This window comes from Anser brachyrhynchus, assembly GCF_964034855.1.
Source record: "Anser brachyrhynchus genome assembly, chromosome: Z".
NCBI classification, from domain to species: Eukaryota; Metazoa; Chordata; class Aves; order Anseriformes; family Anatidae; genus Anser; species Anser brachyrhynchus.
The window spans coordinates 61,692,968-61,702,943 of NC_137697.1; positions in this window are offsets into that span (position 1 = coordinate 61,692,968).

Below are 9,976 nucleotides of genomic sequence, written 5' to 3' on the forward strand. Positions count from 1 at the left end.
TCTCCACTCTCATGAGACACCACCCAGAGTGCTGTATTCAGCTCTGGGGCCCCCAACACAAGAAGGACATGGACATGTTGGATCAGATCCAGATGTGGGCCATGAAGACGATCAGAGGGCTGGAGCACCTCTCCTATGAGATAGGCTGATTGGGGTTTAGCCTGGAGAGGAGAAGTCTCTGGGGAGACCTTTTAGCAGCCTCCCAGTACCTAAAGGAGGCTGATAGGAAAGACAGTGAAAGACATTTCACCAAGGCCTGTAATGACAGGAGAAAGCATAATGGCTTCAAAATGAAAGAAGATAGATTTAGATTAGATAAGAAAGATATATTTTATTTTTTTTAACCACAAGGGAACAGGTTGCTTTTTGAAGTTTTGAATGCCTCATCCTTAGAAATATTCAAAACCAGGTTGCATGGGGCTTTGAGAACCTCATCTACTGGAAGGTGTCCCTGTTCCTGGCGTGGGCATTGGACTAAACAATATTTAAAGGTCTCTCCCTACCCTAAATATTCTATGCCTCATTCTATACTTCTATATAGAATCAAATACCAGATAGTATAGACTGGGAGAAGAACTTATTGAGAGCAGCCCTGCAGAGAAAGACTTGGGGGTTCTGGTGGATGAAAGGCTCAACGTGAGCCAGCAGTGTGCTCTTGCAGCCAAAAAGGCCATCTGCATCCTGGGCTGCATCAACAAAGCTGTGGCCAGCAGGTCAAGGGAGGGTTTTTTTCCCCCTACTCTGCCCTCGTGAGACCCCACCTGAAGTGCTGAGTCCAGACTTGGGGCCCGTAACACAAGAAGGATGTGGAGCTGTTAGAGGGAGTTCAGAGGGCTACAAAGATGATCAGAGGGATGGAGCACCTCTCCTATGAAGAAAGGCTGAAAGAGCTGGGGTTGTTCAGCCTGGAGAAGAGAAGGCTCCAGGGGGACCTCATTGCAGCTTTTCAATACTTGAAGAAGTCTTATAAAAAGGATGGAGAAGGACTCTTTACTTGGGTGGATAATGATAGGACAAGGGGAAATGGTCTTAAACTAAATGAGGACAGATTTAGATTAGACATTAGGAGGAAAATATTCACTGTAGGGGTAGTGAGGCACTGGAACAGGTAGTCCAGAGAAGTTGTGGATGCCCCATCCCCGGAGGTGTTCAAGGTGGATGGGGCCTTGGCCAACCTGATCTAGTGGGTGGCATCCCTGCCTATGACCAGGGAGGGTGAGTTAGATGATCTTTAAGGTCCCTTCCAACCCAAGCAATTCTATGACTCTATGAAATCAGCAAGCCTGGACTTGTTTTCTTTAAATGATTTACCTTTTTGTGAAGTTTGATGTTCTCTCTTCTGTACTCAGTGTGATGGATCACCCTGCTCATTAAATAGTCATAGCAGTCACTAGACAGCTCAGAAAGAAAGCTATGCAATCTTTAGTACAACTCACAAAAGTCATGGCATCAGTCTTATCCCATGCTGGGAATTTGGAGGAGGAAAAAGAAAAGAATTAAAATCCATGCATATCACTGCTACGCACATCAAGTGCCAGGCTTGAGTAGCTGTAACAGAACTGTACATTATACTCAGAAAAATAAACTACAAAAAGCATAGTTGCTCTGGCAATTTATCTGTGTTTTCAAAGATCTTGAGGACTAGAAGATTTGGAGCTTAGAAAGCTCTGGAAACATTTCGAGAGTTCAAGCCATCATCAGAAGTAATGTGACCCCCATTAAGATATTTTCCCTTTTTCCTCAACTGTCTTCAAAAAAGACAGATAATACTTCCAGACTTCTAAACTCAATACAAGTATGTTTCATGTTTCTATAATCTCCAGCCTGTACCTCTAATCTCTGTACACATGTAATATCAGACATAAATAAAAAAATCCTACATTAAGATAAGTGTTATAAGTATCGGTTAGGTACCAAAATGAGAGTAGGTCCACCTAAGGATTTGTCCAGAATGTCTTATTCCAAGATGCAGGAAAAACAACAAATGGTTAAATCTACAGCAATGGATTTTATTGAATTAATGAAGCCAGATATGATCAGAACTAGTGATCAGAACAGCCAAGGCTAGATACAGCATCTCACAACTTCCATTTCAGAATGGATTTCCATTAGGGACAAACTCAGCAATTGATAGGGTAATCGAGTCAGCCAAACTAGGTAATTTCTTTTCCTGTCCACTTGGCAAGGCTCTTAAATCAAATCTTAATTCAGGGCTATTTTGCAGATTTTTATCTGATTTATACTCCAAATTTCTAACTTCTTTACTGTTAAAGTGTTTTCCAGAAAATAAATGTAACAGCTGGAATAATTTTCCAGTCTTAAGCAATGTTCCCACAGATTGCATCTTTAAGCTGTTTTATGAGATTTTATTCTTAAGATAATTGGCTAACTTCCAGGATAATCACAAATTTGAAATATATATAAAACTTTCAGGTAGCTTGTATCACAGAAGAAAAAAAAAAAAAAAAAAAAGGAAACTAACTTCAAATCTCCATAAACCGGATCAAAATCACAGTGCACAATGCAGTAATGCAAAGGATAATGAGTCTTTTTTTTTTTTTTTTTTAACTTGGATAAATTGCTTATATTGAAGACTGTAGATACCTACTAAAGAGAGTGCTGTGGTTGACAATAATAAATAATGGCAGCTGGTGTTAACAAGTGATTGGCTTTTATAGGATCATGAAAATGAGTTTTCAGGGAAAAGGGAAGGTCTCTTGCTAGTATTCTGCAACGATTCCATAGACTCTGCAAGTGAAAATCTCAGACACGATTGTATAGCTGATTAGAAATACATGGGTGGATATGAATGTTGCCTATCTCATTTTCCAGAGGAGACATGCCCGTCTAGTGACAAGCAGGTACCCATCCCTGCAGGTTCAATATTGAACGTAAAAGCAACATTCTTCATTAGCTAGATGTAACAAACATAACAAAGAGTCAAAGTATACTTATAAAAGTAAAAGGAGAATACATTATTAAAACTTTCATTTGGCAGTTTTGTATACACCTGGAAGAAGTAATTAGGCCTTTCTTTAACCATTCCCACCTGAACGTGAGAATGCACCCCACCACCATCACTGCTGCACACATGTATATGTGACAGAGTGGTCAGTAAGGTAAGAATCATCTTATATTTCTAGACAAAGAGGCAGAAACATTTCCTAAAACACTGGAAGCAAGTGTGTGACTTTCTGATATCTCACTGTAGGCTGACAAAAATGACTGGAAACTAGCAAATAGAACAAGGCTATTTTATTTTGTACTATCACATTTTCAGACACTTGCCTCCAGGCTGCAGGGATTTCTTTTTAGAGCTCTTGTTTTTGACTTGCTACACACATATTTTTAACTGCACTGTTCTACAAATACAGCTAGATTCTTTGTGCTACAGCATAGAGCCAGAGTGGTGTAATTAAACATGATCTTCCACTTGCAAATGCTTCAAAGTCAAGACAGAAGTATCAGTAATGTAATGTTCTTGGAACTGAATAGGGGGGGAAAAAACAAACTAGGTACCATATTACGGAGGCTGTTATTTTGAATTCATAAATATTCAGATGTTCTTGAAGTATTTTTTTTTCGTTAGCTATATCACTGTAACCTGTTAATTTGAAGTGGGACTTAATGTGCATTGTGAAACAGGAGTAGTTCATTTACATAAATAACAATCAACTAAAGAGAAGGAGTACATTTTATTGCAAAACAGGTAATTATTTGAAAAAAGAATATTATTTATTTATGGAAGAAAAATGCTCATTCTCACAAAAGCAGTCCAGGATATTCTTTTCAAGGATACTGTTCTTACAAATCTTATTTGTATTATAGTAGTGCTGTAGAGGTTTCAAACATTTTTTTGAATATCACAATAAAGCAAAGTTTTAGGTAGGATTAACTGAATGGCTTTTTTCACTAACTATGTTTCCAAAGGGCATAGCTGAGAATGAGAGAAAACAGAGGTGTGCTAGAAAAAGGGGTGAGAGGAACTATATTATGGACTAACTGAAAGCGAGAGGTGATTAAAGTGATAGTTAATGAAAATGGAAAGAGAAAATATGAATTACAGATATTGTGGCTAGAAAATGAAGGCAAACAGGTTACATTGGTGAAGGGAAGACAGATTACAGAGTGAAAACATGAAGCCAAGAAATAAGTTCTTGAAGAAGAATTCTGAGTCATATGAGCAACGCCCCAGAAAAGGGTGCTGCAGCAACCAAGACATAATATGATAAAAGCCTGGAGGAAAAAGATCTAGCCATATGGCTACTTGGGAAAGAAATATCCATCACACCCACATCTTAAGTTTTCATACTCACAAAAGTATCAGGATTTTAGGCACATTCCAGATCTGAAAATTTAGAAATTGAAGAGGAATATCATAACTGCATTACAGATTTGAGTGATAGGATGGTAGGACTGTCAATGCTAATCAAGAAATAGAGAAGTGAGAGAGACAAATAGAGGTTTTAGATTAGATTAGAAGACAGAGGAGAAGCAAGGTTGATCTGCAAGTTGTTGTCATAGAGATATTCACTATCAGGCTTATGGATGAGATCAAATTTAGAGAGAAATATTAAGGGAATTGCCTGAAGATCCATTGCATATGAAATCAAAGAGGAAGTAAGGTAATTTGGCTATTACTTTACAAGTAAGAGACTAGTTGGGTCAAAGGGACAAAAACGTCTTAGGATAAGGTGCTACACTCATTTGTTAGTACTAAACTACTAGTATTAGCAAGAACATTCTTTTTCTGAAGAGTTAAAACATGGAAGTATTATACAGCCTACCAAGTAACAACTACAACTAAAAATGCTACCACAGATGAACACTCAGAGTTGTACAAATGTTTGCTATGACAATATCTCAGGTGAAATTAATGACTTAGGTGAAATAAAGTAAAACCATAATATCTAGTTTAATTGTACAGCTGTATTGTTCAACTTATTTATTTATTTATTTATTTATTTCAGAATATTATAACATTTTTAGAGATGAGAATACTCAGAAGGAAAAAAAAATCCTACTAGGTTCAAGGTCAATGATAAAAAGTCTGGTACATTGTAGGATAAAAAGTCAGATGATAAGAAATTATAATCCTTTCTAATATTCAAGTTATAATCCATACTGACAGTAATTCCAAAGCTAAGGAACCTATTGCACAAGCAATTTCAAAGCTTGTGCAGTAATACTTTGACAATGGATTCTTACTTAATAACCTACCTGAATGAAATGTACAAAACCCACTAATTTTCATGGTCCTATGTTATGTGTTGAGCAGCACACAAAAACAAACAAACAACATATTGTGCATCACTGGAAAGGCTATGGAGAACAAGACAGAGTACAATATTTTGTATCTATGGAAGACCTTGCTGCACCAACATTTTAACTACTGTGTGTAGTTCTGATTTCTACATATGAAGAAGGACCCTGGGCATTTAGAAATTATACACAGACAGAGAACCAAAACAAGAAGCATCCCCCTTGTAAATTGAGACTGGAAATTCTAGGATTCTTCATTTAGAGAAAAGAGTGATGTGGAATATGATCAAGGTTTATGGTATCATGAAAGCAGCAGAAAAAGTGAGTGACATTCACAGAATGTACAATACACAAAGTTCAACCATTGAAACTAGAAGCTGATCACTTTAAAACAGTTAAAGTACTTCTTTTTAAACAGCACTTAGCTAACTTCCAGACTAAATAAAGTTGTAGAGGAAGTAACACTAGATTCAAGCAGTCATCAGACAAACTCAGGGAAAATAAGTCCAAAAGAGGTAGTTAGGGTTGTATCTTACAATGTCCATAATGTAACAGCTGTGGGCACTGGCAGAGGCAAGGACTATGGCCCACAGAAAATGGTCTGGATAGAGAAGTCTTGCTAAAGATCATCTTCTATTGTCACTGAATCCCAGAGGGCATCTCCAATGTTCTCATGTTTAAATAGAGTTTCCTTAGAAACCTTTTAATTTGCTCTTGTCAAATTGAACACACACAGATTGTAACACTCAAATCTACAAACTGACAGATTTTTCTAGTGCTAGCTGAGTGTTTTGTACAACTCCGATGTCTTTTCTTTCTGACATAGTGAATACCAAAAACATCCATACCTTCTAACATCTCTGATTAGCATCAAGATTAGCATAACCTGACTCTTTTTTTTTTTTTTTTTTTTTTTTCTGAACTCTGTCTTCATCCTCTTGGTTTCTTTTCTAGAATTTTTGTTTATGGTAGGAGTATGCAAAATGACATTTGCAGAATAGGGTTTTGTTAAGCTCACCTTCTGTTACAAACTCTTTCCACAGCTCTTACCACACAAAAATGTGATCACCACCAATACTTAGAAATAGACTGCCACACCATATCTGATCACTTTATTGCACAATTACCTTAGCAAACAAAAATAGAAGCAATCATTCCTGAAATATTTTGAATCTGAACCAATGACGAAATCCAGAAAGGAGTTTTGGGGTTTTTAGTTTGTTTGTTTTTCTTATTCTTTCACACCATATTTTTGTCCGGGTTGGTTTGATTTCTTTGTTTTGTCAGCTGGACAATAGAACATGGCTCGAACTCTCATTTTAAGGAACTTTCTTCTAACACCTATGTTTTCTCCTTTCTTTATTGCTTTTATTTTTTTTTTGTCTAGAAATTCAATAGAACAGTTTCCAGCATTACTCTTTCCAGTGATTTGGATATTCTGATACACAAGCTGTACAATTCAGGCAATAAATTGTACTGATATTCTACATATTTTTTACATACATATGTAAACAGCAATAATTTGATTTTAAAATTATGTTGGAAATAAAACTTTCACTTGATATCTGTAAGTTTATGTTGATTTTTTTTTTGTTGTTCAGATATTAGTGACTCCACTCACCCTAATCTCATAATTGCAGTCATACTTTACCTGAATAAGTTTTCTTTTAAAAAACGTTGTAGATAGAAAAAGATGGAATGAAATTAACACTTTTAAATGAGGTGCTACATTTTGAAATGCCTTAAAACACAATGACTTCGTATGTTTAAATCTTTTTAATGACATAGAACATTAAATTATATACAGCACTCTCTCCCTGATTCTGGTGGTGTGTATGTGACGGGTTTGCAATTCTCTATAGAGGTCTGAAGAAATGCATGAGCATGCATGGAGGAAAGATTTACAGCTTTCTGAGTTTTAGAGCAAATACCATCTGGACTAATTTGTGAATCCAGCAGCAGTGCTTTAGCTGAATTCAATAGTAAGTCAAGTCTGAGTGGGAGTATGGTTATGAAGAAAAAAGATATTGACCTATCACTAATTTGTATGCTTTAGGAGTCCTGTAGTATTTTTCAGTATTTAGATTCTCTTCAACAGGTTACAGCACATTTGAATAAGGTGATACAAAACATTTCCGTAGGGCATATGTCTCACTGAAAGTCAAGTCCTAGCTTTAAACAAATAACATGTATCCATTTGGCTTTTGCTTTTAGGCACAGAGAAGAGTTCAGTACTCCTCGTGCTATGTGGATTGCATCAGCTATTTATCACATTTATGTGACTGTATTTTGGATCTGCTTGTATGCTGTTACAATCTCCTTAAAATTTCACTTTTTTTTTACAGACTGTCCTTACTACTTGTTACACCACAGCCTGACTTTTCCAAAAAAAGTATGAAGCCAAACATCTCTGGGTCCTAAAATATAGCTATCCTATTTCTCTAACTTACCATCTGCTGATTTTGGACACAGTGCAATATGCAATACTTCCAGCAGTTCACATGTGCTTCCACTGTTGATCTTGGCCATACTAAATTGTTCCTGTACTTCTAGAACCTACCTAATGAAACATCCAAAGATACATGTACTTTGTATTTGTTTGTTAGTTTTATTTAGTATAAATACTTGTTATTTAAAAGAAATTTTTCAATGAAAATTATCTTCTGGGAGTATTCAGATGAACAGCTTACTGTAGCATCAGTTTTGATTGTTCTTAATTAGTAGAAGCCTGTGGTGTCTGGAAAAAAAATCTTTTAAAAGGGAAATAATCTGAATAATTCAGATAAAATGTAGATTCCTGCTGATTATTTCTTATGCCAGAAATGAATCCCAGCTATTTACAAGCATGAATCAAAAATAAATGTACCTCATGGTTCTGATTTTTCTTTGCCAATTGGAAAAGAACATACTTCACAGGAGTTACTAAAACTGTAATTCCATTAAAAATGTAAATTGCTGCAATGCCCAAAGAATGGCTAATAAACTTAAATTTATGGATCGCACTATGATCTTATTCTTCATGCCATATAACAAATTCTGTTTTTAATTACAAAAAATAAGCTATTGAAATCAGATTTCACATGTTGTGACTGGGGTTTCACTCACATTGCACTATGAATAATGATAGCAGTAGCTGAACCAAACAGGAGTATTATTGGTAAGACAAAGACAATCCTTTTGAAGGCATTTGGAGGTTTGCTGTGTCTTTGAGCACCTAAGTATCTTTCAAAATCTGTATTCTATAATTTTTTATTGCTTTGGAACTGATTGAATTGACTCCCCGATTCTGATCAGTAATAAAACCTGACAAAGCTCCTAGACAGGCTTTGACTAACAACACTTTTCATTACCCATTTGCTGTAGGAAAGTAACCTGTTTTTTTTTGTTGGTGGTGGTGGTTTTTTCTGACTGAAAATTAAAATGAATTTGCAGACGCAATTTTAGAGATTGCTTGGGGCTTAAGAGGTGCATTTTAGGCCTTTACCCAAAAAATAGCCACCTAATAGAGTTTTACTCAGCAACTGTCTAGCAGAAGTGCCTAAACTCAGTAAAAACCTCTTTCTGGTGTTTGGAACTATTCCTCCCAGAGGACAAGGCTTTACATTTCCCTTTGTTGAACTTTTTCAGACTCCTGTCTGACACCTTCTGACTGCTGAGGCTCCTTGGAACAGAAACACAACTGTCCCATATTGTCCCACTTTTACATTGTCTGAGAACTTGCCTAAGGTGCGCTATGACCCACCATCCAGATCATTAATGAAGATGTTAAGCCATAAAACGTATCACAATTTTCACAGAAATCCAAAAAAGAAGAAAACGGAGAAGACCTGTAGGCCTCCCTTGAGGCCTTCTCTCTCCCTACCCCCAGCCCAGGTTCCCATTTCAGCCTCAGCTGGAGCTGTCAGTCCCTGCCCTATGGATGCTGTGCAGTGCTAGCTCCCCCGTGCCCTGCCCTGCCAGGCCATGGGCCCCATGGTGTCAGTCCTGACACACAGGCTGGCTGATGGCCTGGCCTGGTCTTGGTCTGGCCCCCTCCCTGAAGGCTGTGTCTGACACCAGTTCTCTCACTGATCCCCATCCCTATCACTGTACTCATGTCTAACCATCAACTAATCTGGTCCTAGTCCTGGCCTGTGGATTGACCTGCTGGCTTGATCTCACACCTGCTTCATGACATTGTAGTGCATCATGATCTAGATTCTTGGTTGGACTTAGCTACCATCTCCAAGTCTGTGCCACTGGCCTTGCTCAGGTCCTGTGAGAAGGGGTCCTGTTATCCTGCTAGGCTCCCACCCCTCATGCTTCTCAGTGAGCAGCCCCTGCTCTTCCTGCTAGTAGCCCCTGCTCTTACTGCTTCTCAGAAAACAAAAAGCAAAACAAAAAACGAAAAGAAAAAGAAAAAGAAAAAAAAAAGAAAAAAAAAGAGAGAGAAAAACACCAGAAAAACAAGAATTGTTTTTTTCAGACATTTTCCTTTCTGATACTTCTCAAACAGGCAAACTCAATCCATACATAATTCATATACCAGTGGATGCTGCAACACTTTTCTACTAGCTCACTCAACCTACCGAGAGCAAGATTCACAATTCAATACATGATTTTAAGTGGTCACAGTGCATTCAACCCAAACCCAATTTCTTCCACCATAAGATTTTTTAAGTGCCATATTTGTGACAGATTTCAGTTTGCCATGCCCTTTGCTTTTTAGAGGAGC